We start from the raw sequence: 18073 nt of genomic DNA, 5'->3' as shown, positions 1-18073 counted from the left end.
AAGACATTGTCACGCAATTCAAACAGGTGTTCAAAGGTGATGATGCAATATTTCATGTTTAAACACTAATAAACAGGTTTGACACAAGTCTTACGAACGATGGTGCAATTTTGGCTCATTTTTAAGAAAAATTCCATGACGTAATACGCTAAGATTCAGTAGACCTGAACGGTTTTTATATGACGTTTGATTAGGTGAACAATTGTCTGGAACATAGCGGCCCCTAGTTATGACAGTCTGACATGGCATAACTAAAAAATAATTGACGACAATTGTGATCCAATGAATAAAAACACACGATACACAAATTGTTTGAATCACTCACGTTTAAGTTAATACGCAAATACAAAGGGCATGCAAAGAATGAACAGCAATACGAATAATACACGACGATACATGAAATTGGTACCATAGGTACACGCTAAAATGACGCTATGTACAATGGTTGCGATAATAACCGACTGTTCTGGGCTCAGACAAGTGTCGGCCACCGCAGACAAAACCAGGCTCAAACCTTAACACTTAGGTGTTCTTTACGGGGGCGAGGCACGAAATATCCCTCAACACGTAGTCTACTTTCACTTTCCCTGTACTCTCATCATAGTTGTAGACGGCAACTTTAGCTCTACGAACCACAGGCTTCCCTTTCCTAATTTGTGGGACCACCTCATGCACCCTCCCAAGTTGATACTTCCCACGTTTACCAATGTCTTGGAGAGAACCCACCACTACAAGTTGACCAGGCTCCAAATTGTCGGCCATTTTTAACCATTTTTTCCGGCCCTGAAGCCCAGGCAAATAAAAATCGATCCATTTACTCCAAAACTGCTGAGAAAGTGACAAATTGAACCGATAACCCCTTCTTAGTTGGTCACGATCATGTGGTTGCCCAACAGCATAGTATGGGTCTAAGCAGGGCCTCTGAGAGAAGTTTTCATCAAGGGTACGAAGAGTCATTCCGGGCCCCCCTTTCACTCCGGGCCCTCTTTGTCTTGGGCAAAGCGCGTGATGTTTGCTTAGGCGTACCGCGTATTGCACACCATACAACATTTTACTGCAGAATTTGACATCTGTGCGATATAATAGTATCAGGCTGCAATAAAACTATTACTTAATTTTAATAGGCTATGCACAATAATATTGAATATGAAAGATAAATATGTCACTTACCTCATGTGATATAGGCCTACCCTGCCCTGCTGCCAGATAAGAAAAAACTGAGAATCATAAACTACAAGTTTATAGGAACAGAGAATGGGATTGGCCTATTCAAAATTAAATTCTATTTCTATGCATCTGAATAATGACAGTTCATCAGTTTATTTTTGTTTTGTTGGCGAAAAAGAAAAGAACAAAAATATACAAAAACACAATAAACACAAATAATTCACACAACAAGGATGGCAGCGAAAGACCAAAAGGCCACCAAAGTCAGCTGCCACTCAAACATTTAAACAAAAGACCCAAAATTAAGAATATTAACACATATAGCACAATACCAGCACTTTACATAATACATTAACAGTGGAGTAACACAGGGCAACATAAAAAAAACTGTGCAGAGAAATAAGCAGATGATATATTTCAGGAGTGATCATTGTACAAATTCTTTAATAAACATTTATATTTAAATTTAAAAGCATTATAACACTTTTCCTGTATATATTTCTTTTGGTATTTGATTCCATAGTTTCACTCCATTAAAACATAGCATCTTCTTACCAGAGTTTGACGTTGCAGAACATAAATGACCTGGGGCCACAATGCTCTGCACCTAAATATCCTGACACCACAGTATGCGCGCCTATTTGACCGGCGCCTAATTGTCTGCACCTAAAAGATGTGGACCACATACAGCCAGTAGGCTACTATTGTACAAAGAGGATAATTTGTACAGTTTAACCACTACATAACAGTATAATGTGCTATTACTATAGAACTCTGATGTAATGGACCAACACTCTGGTCAGTTTTTTTCTCCAAGGCATTTGGATGTAACAGATGTCAGATTTCTGATACAGAAAAGGACAAAAAATGCTGCCCATGAATAGTCCATTATATCCAAATTCTGCTGAAGATAAAAAATTCACTATTTATATATATATAGTTATTAAACAATCAGTCCGTCATTTAACTTGAACATGCACAAAATTTTGCTGAGATTGAGAATGACAATGACCGTCCAAAAGCAAAAAAGCTCAAGTACTTTCAAAAGTTCACGCTTCAACAGGCTCAAGAGCATCAAATTAGTAGCTGTAGTATGGTATGATTGCAAGTTAGCCCACAATCAAAACTAAATATATATACTGTAATACTTTTACTACAATAACTTCATGATCGGTATTTAGTTACTAGTTAGCATGACAGCTTGTCTGGACTTTTCTTTCAAAAACTTTTATAACTTGGCCAAAATAAACTTTGTCAGAGTCTTCTTTAACTCTTAGCCAATGCTTGCAAGTCAACTATATACCAAAAGCAGTATTTTGTACATCGCTGAGTTCATTTATTCAGCAAAACAGATTTTTCTTGCCTTTTTTTCTGCAAAAACTTTAATAACTTTATCAAAGTTAACTGGTCTGGCTAACTTTGATTCTATGCTGAGCCTTGCCAGATTGACTAAACGCTCTTCACCTGTTGTTGATCTTAAATAATTTTTGATCAGCTTTAGTTTACACAAACTTACCATCTTGCTTTGCGTTTTTAATTAATGTTTTGTGTTGTGCATATCATGTGAATTGTCACACACAATTTGTGTTTGCCAGTTGTTGATGGTGCTGTTAAAAGGTGTCGCTTGTACAGCTTTAATGTAAAATTTTCAAAATTAGTTATTTATCTTAGATGTAGCCTTTAATTATTCCAAATGAGGACACTATGTGGTGTCGAAAACGTTGGATTTAGTAGTTTTTTTTTGTTTTTTGTGTGTTTATTAAATAATGTTAAATTCGTTAACGCTACTAAGTGTCATATGTATCTCGTACAACAAGTCAAGCTCTCTACCAATGCTCAAACACAACATCAGGTCAAAACATAATCAAATTAATCATCTGACCAATCCCCTTTCTTCATTAACTTTTGCATTCACCACATGCTTAGCAGAGATGAATGAAGCCACTTTCAACCTTGCTTTTGCTACGCTATGCCCCCCCCGGACAGGAGAATAACTAACTTTTATGATTTAATTTAGGGTGCTTTTAACAGAACATTTTTAACGTAAAGCATTAAATCACCGCTTTGGGCCCCTAATTTGCGCACAATGCACTTAGTTACCTTTCCGGGCCCTCTTGCTACATTACAGGCCCCCCAGGACTAAATAATAACAACTTTTATGCTTAAATTTAGTCATTTAGGATGGTTTTAATCAAACATTTTTGCGCGTAAACTATAAAATCACAATTCCGGGCCCCCAACAGTCACAGGTTTGGGCTCTCAAGGGTACACCGTACCCTCCGTACCCCCCTCTCACAGGCCCTGGGTCTAAGTATGGGGTCAAAAGTGAGGCAGAGGTGATGACAGTAAAATCCCTAGGGTCGTCACTCAAAGGTACCAAAGGGCGTTCGTTCACGATCCGAACGGCACTGCTGGTGTACGTAAGCAGTTCAATGAAATTGGGTTTACGTATTGAAGAGTCCAAAATGTGAAAAAAGTACTTGGTCATATCGGCCACGAAACCAAATCTGCCAAGCCGCAATCTAGCCAAGAGATCTGCCAGAGGGTTTAACAAATCAGGAGACGAAAGCATTACACCATTAACACAAGTTCCTCGAAATTCAGACTTGCCATCGTAAACAATGCGCTTTTTTAATTGTGACGTCACAAAGTATGGTAAATACCATTCAAATCCCTTGACATTTCCTGCTTCACCAGCACGCTCAATACAGCCATTAGATTTAAGATCCTTCATGGTGTCAGTAAGGAAATCACGAAGTTCAGGTTGTTTTAAAGCCTTCTTCCTTAAAGCAGCAGCTCTGTCTGACGCCAACACAAAATTGTTAGGTAAATCAATATCTTCCTTCAACGGTACAGGTATCTTAAATCGACCATCTTTCAACTCAATATTCGGTTCGACAAGTTTTCTAGCCAAATTATCATTGCGAGACAATTCACAGGTTTCATTTTGCAAAGTCAAATCGTGAATGACTTTATTCAGGTCTGCTATTTCCATATCACGAGACTCAATTTTACGCTGAAAGCCAGAGATGACACCCGACTCTGAAGACGTCTGCACTCTGCACACTTTAGCAACGCTTTCAACTAAGGGTGACTTACCACCACAAGCCAACCAACCGAGAGGAGTGAGTAAAGCATGCGGTTCACTACGATTTTCACCAACACGTTCTTCTTTTGCCCACATCAAATAAGCGTTGTCGTTGCCAATCAGTACATCTACAGTACTACAATCATTCAAATGAAACATATTGACGTCATGAAAATGACGGAAACCGCTTAAATCTTGTTTATGCGGTAAAGTTTTAACATCGTCAGCCCAAGCTGGGTTAACCACCGAGGTTATATCACAAAACAGTTCATCTGTCTCTAACGACTGGATGTTGAGTTTGACAAGGTCAGCACAAGTAGCTTTCTGACCAGCCAGGGTATCCATTTTAAACGACGCTTTATCGTACGGTTTAAGACCAAGTTCGCACACCAAATCACTCGAAACAAACGTCAACTGCGAACCAGGATCATGCTGACAATACACCAACTTCGATTTACCCGTCATTGGATTCAAAAAACAAGCAGCAGTAATGCGGTTAAAAGCTGCTTTAACATTTCCAATCTTAACATTACGCACAAGAACTCTGGCACCAGCATCATCTTTGCCGATCGAATCCAGAGAATCACGTGACGTCACATAAAAATCATGCAGAAGAAAATAGTGTTTCCTATCGTTGTTAGGCCCACACTTGCGACAGTTGTTTGCATGAACGCAATCCCTAACCATATGCTGGCGCAAACAATTCAAGCATTTTCCAGCTTGCACAATAACATCTCTCCGATCTTTAGGTGTCAAGCGCAAAAATTCTTTACAATTAGACAAAAAATGATATTCAACTTGACCACGTGACGAACAATAAATGTATGCCGGTAGGTTTTTACGTCTGGCTTCACCACCGCGCGGCGCGCCAACAGCAGTCGAGCACTGCGAACCCTCTGACACCACATCACCATGGGGTTCCACCGACGTCTGCCTAACCGGACATGAAGGCAATTTTCCTTTGCCAAACTTTTTAAAATGCTGCGACTCACCAGAATCGCCCATTAGCATAATGCTAAAATCAGTCGACTTGCGCGTTTCCTCCCGTACTACAAATTCAAACAAACTCTGAAAAGTAGGCTCATTAGTGCCACCATACTGATCACCTAAAAAGTCAAGATAACGCTGCTTAGCGTCAAACGGGAGTCGCTTAGCCAAATCCAAAACAAAACGTCCTTCTAATTTATCACGCTGACCATAAGCTTGCGCGTAAAGCAAACACTGTGACAATTCATCTTTAAACTCTTTCAAATCACTGGAAGAGATCGAAGTCAATTCACTGGAAGAGATTGCTACCATAGCGATACTTTCTAATTTCCGGTTGGGCGAAAAGACCTCCACGAACTCCAAAACGTTGGGACAAGCGAGCTAACGACATTTCTATCCTGTCTTCCTCTGACAAGCCAGGAGTGTCAGAAACCAAATTAGCAATCGTTTGCGCAGCTGTTCTAACACAAGCTGCTTGTAACAAAGTCAAACGAGTTCCTTTAAAGGGTGAAGCTGCCATCAAGGCCGTAATACAATTTTTAAAGAAGACAAATGGCATATTATTACCATCGTAACCAATCAAGGCCGCCTTATCGAAAAACGTCCTACTATTTTGGTATTCAAAAAAGCAATCCTGTTGTTGAGAACTCGATTTAGCGGGAGAAGACAAGCTATATCCCTTAAGGGGCTGATGGGGCTCAGTCACATGCCCAGCCCGATCACGATCCTTACACATGTTAAAATCAGGAGACGCGACACGCCTCTCACAACCACCCAAATTACGTGTAGCTGGGCGATCAAAACTAGCGGCGCAGAAAACTGTGAAGAGGGCAAAGCATTACTGCTAATGGCGGCCCCGTGACCTGTACGCTCTGGGGGAAGAGTTCGGCTATAATTCGCAGGCCTTGGCTCTACAGCCTTCGGAAGAACCTTAGCCGCGGCCCCGAGACCTCTTGAAACAACTGGAAAACGTGTGGATTGCACTGGTCCACTCACGGACTGAACAGGCGTCTGGAAAAAGTTATGTAAATTAAACTGCGATTGATGTTCACTTCTGGAATGGCTAGAAGAGCCCTTCTTAGAACTACGCCGGGAGCCCACTTCTGATCGATATTCAGCCAAAGCTACCTCTTTACGTTGTTCAGCCCTCAACTGTGCGTCTTTGAGTGCGAACTCAGCAGCTCTGGCTTCAGCTTTCGCGGCGGCCTCAGCAGCTTTTGCCTCAGCTCGTATGGCCTCAGCTCTCGCGGCGGCCTCAGCAGCTCTCGCTTCGGCCTCAGCTTGGATCTGGAGCTCCTCTCGTCTTAGCTGTAGGCCTAGGTTAATTTGTGCAATTATCCGAGACGAAGTCCTAGACATCCTAGTGCTTACCCGCACAGCAAACAATGTCGGCTGATCGTTGGCCAACGGTCGCGAACGTCGCGGTCGGCTTTTCGCCGCCAAACAACCATTTGCCAACTAACACTATTTCTTTAACTGAACAAAGAATCAGTAAAAAAGGGTACAACATGTTATAATTTGGTGATATAAACCACATAAAACATTTTTTTTACCAAATATATATTGTGTAAAACTTGGTTGTGGACACAATGCTAAGACAATGGTGGGCCAACGTCGCATTTGTCGTCGTGGGCATTCAGTTGAAAACCAACCTCCAGCCACCAATTGTTTATTTTGATATTCCGGGTGAAATAATCTTACATAATGAAAAGTACCCATTACAATTCTGTGAATTGAAGCTTTTATAAATTTTTATTTCAACAAACGTCAATATCATAAATAGGTTGTTAACACAACGTTGAACCAACGAAGAACCAACGTCACGTACGTCACCGTGGGCATTCGGTTGTCAGCCAACCTTTTGAGAATAAATCTCAATTTTGGTGTTTCTGACAAACGAATTAAGAAATATGGCAAGTATGTATTATAATTCTGTGAAATGAAGAATTTTTAAAGTTTATTTCAACAAAAATTTAATATGACTAATATAGTTGTTGACGCGACGTTGTGCCAATGGTGGACCCCACAGCGCGTTCGTCGCCGTGGGCATTCGGTTGTGAACCAACCTTTCTACAACAAATATCATTTTTCGTATTCACAACAAAATAATTCGAAGCATTGGCCAGTAGCCTATATGTTACAATTTGACGAAATTAAAGTGAACAAAGGTTTGTTCTAACAAAAACGTTATATAAAAAATAGTTTGTTGAAGCGACGTTGAGCCAATGGTGGACCCCACAGCACGTTCGTCGCCGTGGGCATTCGGTTGTGAACCAACCTTTCTACAACAAATATTATTTTTCGTATTCACAACAAAATAATTCGAAGCATTGGCCAGTATATGTTACAATTTGACAAAATTAAAGTGAACAAAGGTTTATTCTAACAAAAACGCTATATAAAAAATAGTTTGTTGAAGCGACGTTGAGCCAATGGTGGGCCCCACAGCGCGTTCGTCGCCGTGGGCATTCGGTTGTGAATCAACCTTTCTACAACAAATATCATTTTTCGTATTCACAACAAAATAATTCAAAGCATTGGCCAGTATATGTTACAATTTGACGAAATTAAAGTGAACAAAGGTTTATTCTAACAAAAACGCTATGTAAAAAATAGTTTGTTGAAGCGACGTTGAGCCAATGGTGGGCCCCACAGCGCGTTCGTCGCCGTGGGCATTCGGTTGTGAACCAACCTTTCTACAACAAATATCATTTTTCGTATTCACAACAAAATAATTCGAAGCATTGGCCAGTATATGTTACAATTTGACAAAATTAAAGTGAACAAAGGTTTATACTAACAAAAACACTATATAAAAAATAGTTTGTTGAAGCGACGTTGAGCCAATGGTGGGCCCCACAGCGCGTTCGTCGCCGTGGGCATTCGGTTGTGAATCAACCTTTCTACAACAAATATCATTTTTCGTATTCACAACAAAATAATTCAAAGCATTGGCCACTATATGTTACAATTTGACGAAATTAAAGTGAACAAAGGTTTATTCTAACAAAAACGCTATATAAAAAATAGTTTGTTGAAGCGACGTTGAGCCAATGGTGGGCCCCACAGCGCGTTCGTCGCCGTGGGCATTCGGTTGTGAACCAACCTTTCTACAACAAATATCATTTTTCGTATTCACACAAAATAATTCGAAGCATTGGCCAGTATATGTTACAATTTGACAAAATTAAAGTGAACAAAGGTTTATTCTAACAAAAACGCTATATAAAAAATAGTTTGTTGAAGCAACGTTGAGCCAATGGTGGGTCCCACAGCGCGTTCGTCGCCGTGGGCATTCGGTTGTGAATCAACCTTTCTACAACAAATATCATTTTTCGTATTCACAACAAAATAATTCGAAGCATTGGCCAGTATATGTTACAATTTGACAAAATTAAAGTGAACAAAGGTTTATTCTAACAAAAACGCTATATAAAAAATAGTTTGTTGAAGCGACGTTGAGCCAATGGTGGGCCCCACAGCGCGTTCGTCGCCGTGGGCATTCGGTTGTGAATCAACCTTTCTACAACAAATATCATTTTTCGTATTCACAACAAAATAATTCAAAGCATTGGCCAGTATATGTTACAATTTGACGAAATTAAAGTGAACAAAGGTTTATTCTAACAAAAACGCTATGTAAAAAATAGTTTGTTGAAGCGACGTTGAGCCAATGGTGGGCCCCACAGCGCGTTCGTCGCCGTGGGCATTCGGTTGTGAACCAACCTTTCTACAACAAATATCATTTTTCGTATTCACAACAAAATAATTCGAAGCATTCGCCAGTATATGTTACAATTTGACAAAATTAAAGTGAACAAAGGTTTATACTAACAAAAACACTATATAAAAAATAGTTTGTTGAAGCGACGTTGAGCCAATGGTGGGCCCCACAGCGCGTTCGTCGCCGTGGGCATTCGGTTGTGAATCAACCTTTCTACAACAAATATCATTTTTCGTATTCACAACAAAATAATTCAAAGCATTGGCCAGTATATGTTACAATTTGACGAAATTAAAGTGAACAAAGGTTTATTCTAACAAAAACGCTATGTAAAAACAGTTTGTTGAAGCGACGTTGTGCCAATGGTGGGCCCCACAGCACGTTCGTCGCCGTGGGCATTCGGTTGTGAACCAACCTTTCTACAACAAATATCATTTTTCGTATTCACAACAAAATAATTCGAAGCATTGGCCAGTATATGTTACAATTTGACGAAATTAAAGTGAACAAAGGTTTATACTAACAAAAACGCTATATAAAAAATAGTTTGTTGAAGCGACGTTGAGCCAATGGTGGGTCCCACAGCGCGTTCGTCGCCGTGGGCATTCGGTTGTGAATCAACCTTTCTACAACAAATATCATTTTTCGTATTCACAACAAAATAATTCAAAGCATTGGCCAGTATATTTTACAATTTGACGAAATTAAAGTGAACAAAGGTTTATTCTAACAAAAACACTATATAAAAAATAGTTTGTTGAAGCGACGTTGAGCCAATGGTGGGCCCCACAGCGCGTTCGTCGCCGTGGGCATTCGGTTGTGAATCAACCTTTCTACAACAAATATCATTTTTCGTATTCACAACAAAATAATTCGAAGCATTGGCCAGTATATGTTACAATTTGACAAAATTAAAGTGAACAAAGGTTTATACTAACAAAAACGCTATATAAAAAATAGTTTGTTGAAGCGACGTTGAGCCAATGGTGGGCTCCACAGCGCGTTCGTCACCGTGGGCATTCGGTTGTGAATCAACCTTTCTACAACAAATATCATTTTTCGTATTCACAACAAAATAATTCAAAGCATTGGCCAGTATATTTTACAATTTGACGAAATTAAAGTGAACAAAGGTTTATTCTAACAAAAACGCTATATAAAAATAGTTTGTTGAAGCGACGTTGAGCCAATGGTGGGCCCCACAGCGCGTTCGTCGCCGTGGGCATTCGGTTGTGAGCAAACCTTTTGCCAAAAAATCTTAATTTTATTTATTTATTTGCAATCAGACTCAAAGTCCATAGAATTCAAAATGCTTAGCCTATGCAATTAAATCAAATAGTTTTCAATTAGAGAAAACACAAGTCTCACGAAACAAAGTGTTACAATCACTCATACAAATAGCCTATATTAAAATGTTGCATGACCAAATGCTGCATAAATTTGATTAAAGAAATTCATCTTCTTTTGATAAACGTTTTTACAGCTTTTCAATGGTTTAAAAGTCAGTAAATCGGTTGGATATCGGAAATTTTTGGAAATGAAATATAAGCCGTCGCCAAAAATTCATATAAAAATAATATTTTGTTGAAAATATAACCAAGAAAACTCAAAATGCAAAAATTTTGTCTTGTTTGAGGATAAGGATTTTCATTAGCCTACATCTGCCGTATTTAACGTTTGACTAGAATTAACTACATCAAAATAAAATAATTTAATTTGGACCAAAAAAATGATTTCATCATGTTTTTACAATAACCGCAAATATCCCCCATAAAGTAGCCTACAAATGATCATATAAATGTTTGTGGTGGGCAAAAACTATTTCTCAACCATTCAGACTTTCGAGCGTTCAATACAAATTACTTCCTTTAGCCACAAAACTTGTTGTTCTCATCTCGTTTGCTTCGAATTTTCGAAGTATTTCGTTTCGACCTAAAAGTTTCTTTTGAAAAGCAAAGTCCAATTTTTTCACATTCATCCAATGTTTGAAGATGTTGAATCAATGTAAAATGCCTGATTTTGTTCGCCAGTGATTTAACCCAAATAGAATTGTGGTTTAATTAAATCCAAAGTTTGATTGAATTGAATTAAGTTTAACTACTAGATTCACCCGGACAACAGAGCAGAAATTGATTTTCATTGATTCAACGTTCACAGATGTTGATACAAAAGCATGCTTTGCTGGCTGGCAATAAACAGCTCTTTGTTAATTAGGTCATGCATTGGTGTTAATTAGGTCATCCTCTTCTTTTTTCATTTTTTTCCCATGCTGCCCCGCTTTTAAATTTATTCACAGTGAGTTGTGACGGCTTGAGGGCTTGTACGAATTACAAAGATAATATTGCGGTGCTTTGGTATGTCAGCAAGGTCCAACCAATGAAATTGCGAAAGATTTTAAGCCTACAAGCTCCAGCCTCGAATAATATCATTAGTCGCCTGGAAAAGCATTGGTGAGTGTATAGCCTACTAGGTACTGCATATCGCTGTTTTTATTGTTGTTAGCATTTTTGATAAAGCATGAGATGGTTCAATTAGTTTAATGTAGTAGCCTACTATAATTAATTATAATGCAATACCGATACATAATTATTCATAAATTTAAATTTTAGGACACACCTGGGTGTGTACTGTGCAGTGCATTGATTTTTGTGTTAGTTTTGATAATACTAAATAGCTTATCTCCTGTTTTTTCAATGAAGTCAACTTTTTGTAGCAAGCTTGCGCGGTGCTTTTTTTGTAAGGATTCTGAAAGTAAGGAAAAGGTTCCAGATGCTTATTTAATAGATCAATGAAAAGTCAATTCAATACCATTACTTATTTCAAGTCAGTTTGTTTTAAATGGACACTGGTAAAGCAAAGTGTTTCCTCCTACATTGATAAAAAAAGCTAACCCTCAATAATTTGTTTATTTTTATGTCGCCAGTTTTGTGGCTTAGACTACTGTGTTGTATCGCAATTTTGCAATTTTGGTACGATCTAATTGATTAAAAGCAATTAGTTTTAACATAAAATCTAAAAAAACACTAAATTATTTGGTCAAGTTTTTGTTAGGTCATTAAGGTCATTTTCACATTTTAAAGTAAATTGTTTTGAATATTCAGGTCGATGAAAACTTGCTCTATTTGTGAGAAATAGGCTGATGATGATGGATGATGGTGATGACGGATGATGATGAGGCTACATCAGATTTCGATAATCCTTTTTCACTCCAAGCACAAGCATGGTCAGCTTAAGCATTTACCCCTTTACCTTATGTTTCTTTTTCAACAAACTCTCAGTTTTTAATGAATAATAACTACAGACAAAGCTTCTGTAGTTAATTTAACCGTATCTGTCACTGCTTCCTTTTGGAGGCAAGAGTTACTGGCCGAGACCATCAGGTCTACGTCTCTCTTATTGCTAATTACTCCGTCGGCTTATATCAAATAACAACGGGAAAAAGTATGCCTTTGGTCTAAAGCCTTATCTATCACTTCAACCAATTTATTTCGCAAAATATATTCGTGATTGTGTATTTTAGGTAGAAAAGGTGATAAAGACTCGGTTTTTGACCTATTTTCGCCATTTCTTGGTCAAATTTCTCAGTTCACATTTTATTTTGAAAGTCCTCTTGCATAGAACACAGAATTTCATCAATTTTGTTTTTCCGTTTCTGTACAAACAGTATTCCATGCACTTTTTGCACTACAAAGCAATTTGCGCAAATAATAAATTACCTTCCTAATTGATGTCCGCCAGCAAAGAATGACTCATATCGCGTCAAAGACCAACTCCCTGCCCAGACAGCGAAATCGACATTGAATCAATGTAAAAATGACGGATTTTGCTGCCTGGGTGGAGAATGGAATTTTAGCGCTGTCGCGTAATGAATAACAAACACAAAATGAAACCGCACGCTAATAATAAACTGTCAATCAAGCTATTGAATATCAGGAAATTTCTTGCATTTTATAACTGGCTGTGACAAAAGGTTTATTGTAAACTTCACAATTATCGGATACCAGCATAATCGGAATTAAAAGTTAGGGCAAGAAAAAAAACTGAAAGTCAAGAAATCTCAAGTTTCTAGCGTCACTGCTTCTATGTGAAATTGCTGAATTAGCAGAGGGCGAGACCATAAGGTCTACGCCAGTAACAGATACGGTTAATGCAAGGTTGCATGAAAAAGGTGTTTATTACAGTGACGAAAAATCATAATTTTGTATTTGTAATAGAAGTAATTCGCAAAATCTTTGAAGAAATGGTTTCAAAGTTTATTTGTAGCAGGATAATTCTCATTTTCTTTTCCAGACTGTTGTAATCAATGTAATTCTGAGTTTATCCATGGGAGATACTTTCAGAGCTTTTTCAGTGTGATTAGTTCATTGTTTATGGGAAAAAGTTGCTTGTTAGAGTTAGTTACGTGGCTTCAGCAACCAACCTTTTCCACTAGACATATTGGTTTGGACCAGCTATTGGCAATTTATCCCAATGACATTATTATTTTTAGATGGAGTACGAAGAACGCATAACTTGTCCACAGCAACAAATTGAAATATCCATGCCGCTATTTCAGACTGGCTGAAATACGCAAGAGATAGGGATTGAGAAGTTTGAGAAGAGGAAGACAGGAAATTTGATTTAATTTGCCTCATGCCCTTTTCTAGACCGCTGTTATATTTAGCATGTTTTTTGTTTTTGCTGTGATGGTTAGAAATAAAAACAAACTTAACTGCCATCTGTCCTACTTTTTGCTTGTATAAGTGCCTTTTCTAGCAATGTTGTACCGAGTGGAATGCTAGTAGGCTATGGTAGGTGATAAGGTTTACTGCGAATTGAGGCCTCGATCCCACGTCTTCGTGGTCATCATTTTCAGCATAGATTAACTCGAAAAAAGTGAGTTAACAACACGCCATCATGTGGTCAAAGTTAAGAAACGTTTTCGGTTTGGTGAGCAAATGATGGCCAACGCTAGGCCCACGAGTAACCAAATCGTTTTCGCCACAGAGGGGATGATTGTAAATTGCGTCTTCCACGTCGACCCAACGAAAGCGTTTTGTCGTAGGTTGGCCAAAAGTGCACTAACGTTGGTTCTACGATTAAACAACTCTTTTTTGCCACAGTGAGGATAGTTGTAGGCTAAATTGCGTCGTGGATCCCACGTCGAACCAACGAAAGCGTTTGGTCGTCAGGTTGGCCAACAGTGCACCAAAGTTGGGTCTACGATTAGCCAAGCATTTTTTTTGCCACATTGAGGATAGTTGTAAATTGCGTCATGGATTCCACGTCGAACCGACGAAAGCGTTTGATCGTAGGTGGCAAATGGTCGGGAAAGGATTGGCCAACAGTGCATCAACGTTGGGTCTACGATTAGCCAAGCCTTTTTTCGCCACAGTGAGGATAGTTGTAAATTGCGTCGTGGATTCCACGTCGAACCGACGAAAGCGTTTGGTCGTCAGGTTGGTCGCAGGTGGCAAATGGTCGGGAAAGGGTTGGCCAACAGTGCATCAACGTTGGGTCTACGATTAGCCAAGCCTTTTTTCGCCACAGTGAGGATAGTTGTAAATTGCGTCGTGGATCCCACGTCGAACCAACGAAAGCGTTTGGTCGCAGGTTGGTCGCAGGTGGCAAATGGTTGGGAAAGGGTTGGCCAACAGTGTGCCACCGGGGGATCGACGTTTAACCAACCGATTTTTGTGACTGACGATTCGCCCAAGGTGGCCCGCTGGCCAAATTTGTTACGCGCCAACGTCGGAAACCAACGGAGGGCCCACGGGACGTTTCCGATGGTCTAACGTTGGACCAACGACACGTTGTTGTGCGGGTACATTTGAGGCGCTATCCTCAGGATGTATGTCAGCATCCAACATATCTGAGAACTCACTTACTTTTTGTTCGAAGTTATTTTTTAACGAGTTAAATTCGGGATCTACCCTCTCACGAAGTTCTGCCAAGATTGCAGAGTTAAAAATTTTACTCAAAAGAGCATGGAAATGCCGTAAATCCTTTTCCAAAGTAGATAAGTGAGATCGAAAAATTAACAGTTCCTGCTTATCACTCAAAGAACCTAGGGCTACAGAAAGTTCTCCAATTTGAGTCAAAATATCCCTTCTAAGATGCCGGGCCTCTCGAACTGACTTAGCCTCATCGTTACCGGGTCCCTACCCAGAATGGCCTGCCCGACCGCAAAGAACATCATCAGGCTTAAACTCAGTCGAATCTACGGCGGTCGAGTCCTTGTCGCCACCGAGTGTAGACATATTAAATGTTGGGGCTAAATTAACAATTAAAAAAATTAAGTTACACAAACACACAAAATTATTACAGTAGTTATAAAAAACTGAACTGCAAAGACCCTAAAAAATACAAAAAGAATTTAAATGCACAATACCGTAGTTGTTGGAGTATATAAATGAAGTCTTAAAGTTCCACAAAACTTGCTTGGATTCTTCCACTTGAATCTTCAAGCACAGATCGATTGTCTTTAATCTTTTTTCTTGCCAATGAATGTCAATGTTGTTTTTTCTTCAGAACCAACAAAGAAACGCCTTTAATTTTTAACTTGAAGTTCTTCTGCACCAACTGAGAAGAAAACGGCTTTAATCTTTTGCTTCTGTAGACTACCAACCAACAACTTCGTCTTTATTATACTTCTGTAGCCTACCAACCAACAAGATCGTCTTTTATTCTTTATGTGCTTCTAAGTTCCAACTGACAACAACGTCTTTATTATTTCTGTCTTGCCTGTGCTTCTGTACAAACACTAGCCAGAGAATCGTCTTTATTATTTATGGTCACAGCGGTAAACCATAATATCTTCGTGGGAAAATTGTAACATAAGATTCCCGAATCCGTTCGTCTGTATGTAATGACCGAAAGAGAAACACTCTTCTGAAACGTCTATTCAAATTGTATTTCTGTAAAATTAGCCACCTGGCTGTCGAAATTGGGATGCAACACCGTACACCGCTAAAACTTGTCACTACGATACAAACTAATTAGATAAAGACGGAATTTTTGTCTAGCTGGCAAGCACTAAGCAAACAGTTAAATGTGCGACTAACTCTCAAGCAACCATTTCACGAATGACCAGAATAGATATCAATATCTCAAACTCACGTACGCAGTACTGTGACGTAATAGTGAAAGACATTGTCACGCAATTCAAACAGGTGTTCAAAAGTGATGATGCAATATTTCATGTTTAAACAGGTTTGACACAAGTCTTACGAACGATGGTGCAATTTTGGCTCATTTTTAAGAAAAATTCCATGACGTAATACGCTAAGATTCAGTAGACCTGAACGGTTTTTATATGACGTTTGATTAGGTGAACAATTGTCTGGAATACTCAACGTGTCCGCCATTTGCGTCGATAACAAGTCGGAAACGATTTGAAAAGGACCTGCTAGAGCAGGGGTCGGCAAACTTTCTGTACTACTGGGCCAAATCTACAAACTTCCGGTTACGTGCGGGCCGCATAAATTTCAACCTATAAACAATCGCCACATTATCCTTAAAATCATGGCGTAGCTTACCTGCAACTCCTATTCCTGTGTCTATTGCACAATGAGACGTGTTTGTTGCCGTTTCATATTTATTATCAAACACGTATTAAAACGCAATGCATTGTTTTTATTTACTTATCATTTATCAATGTGAAGGATGATGTTGTTTCTGTATCATGGCCAAGGTGTTTCAATCAACTGGTAACTTTGTTGATGATATTTGCAATACGTCGTTCAAATGACGATCTGACAGGCGAGTGCGAAGTTTAGGCTATTCTTTGCGTAGCCTAATTCATTTTTGAAAAAAGCTGCTCACAGCAATATAGGCTATGCTTCCAAACATATGCACATTACACGTTTTGCATTGTCATACAGATGAAGATAGGTGGATTTCTGGACATATTCTTTATAAGAGTTGGCAATTGGAACTGAATCGTATTTGGCCTTCAATATGTAGGATGATTGAAGTTCAATTATTTTCATTTGCATCTCATGTGGCACAGTATTGACATCCATTGAAAATGGGGTACATAATTTTGAGTAACGTCAGACCATAATTTTGAGAGATTTTGTAGCGTACATGGGAGTTACCAAGTAGCCTAATGTCGGGACACATGTTAAAGGTCTTTTTGTTATGATATAAAATAAATTCATGCGTAGGTAGGCCTAATGATGAAACTTTAGTTTATGCACTTAAAGTAAGATCGTTCGAGGGCCGCAAAGTTTGTCCGCGGGCCGCAGCAGTTTGCCGACCCCTCCGCAGCAGTTTGCCGACCCGAGTCACGAATAATTCTTTGGGGTGTTTAGGTCTATTATTTTTTCAGATTAGGCCTAACCTTCAGCGCTTCCAAACTTTGGTGGTGTTTAGTCCAGACCTTGTTTTCAAGGTAAGACCAGATGCCAAAGGGGTTCAGGTCTGCAGATGAAGGAGGCCATTCTTCCTTGGAATGGAGAACGGCACATTGACTGAAAGCCAGTTTTGCGCTCTCTTACAGTCTTAGCTCCATGTGAACGGGCAGAATCTTGTTGGCATGACCAATTAGGCCTACTTTGCTCAAGCCAACAATAAACCCTCAAGGACATCATTTCGGTAGTTTTTTTGGTTCAATTTCACTCCTTGGTCCACAAAAATCAATGGACTCCTTCCTGATTTGTTGACCGTGGCTCACACCATCACTATAATGCCGCTCCTTGTCTCCGAGTGACTACCCCGGGATTTACGTCACCATCTTTTGACTAAACCCGATCATTCTGACTGTTAAAATGATGCTGGACATCAAATTTCTTCTCATTGCTGAACGAAAGGTTTGGCAGCGTGCCTCCTCCTTCAATGCGTGAGAGCAGAATTCTGGCTCTGGAGATAATGATATTTCTCAATGATATTGGCATTTAGCAACTGTTTTTTCATGTGTTTGAATGGGCTCATCTTCAAATCCTTCTTGAGAACTGTGAACATGGTTCGATAGGCCACGTTCGCCTCTTTTTGAATTGGATCTCTTTTAGCCTACCGGTAATCTTAATTAATTATTGATGACCCTATATGTTGTTATTGCTCTTGGTTTGCCAATTGAGCACTTTGCTAGCAGACATCTTGCTGTTGCGCATAGCTCACCTTTCCGG

This window comes from Aplidium turbinatum, chromosome 2 (assembly GCF_918807975.1).
Source record: "Aplidium turbinatum chromosome 2, kaAplTurb1.1, whole genome shotgun sequence".
In the NCBI taxonomy this organism is placed as follows: domain Eukaryota; kingdom Metazoa; phylum Chordata; class Ascidiacea; order Aplousobranchia; family Polyclinidae; genus Aplidium; species Aplidium turbinatum.
The sequence above is the reverse complement of the archived record's forward strand: the minus strand, read 5'-3'. Positions refer to the sequence as shown.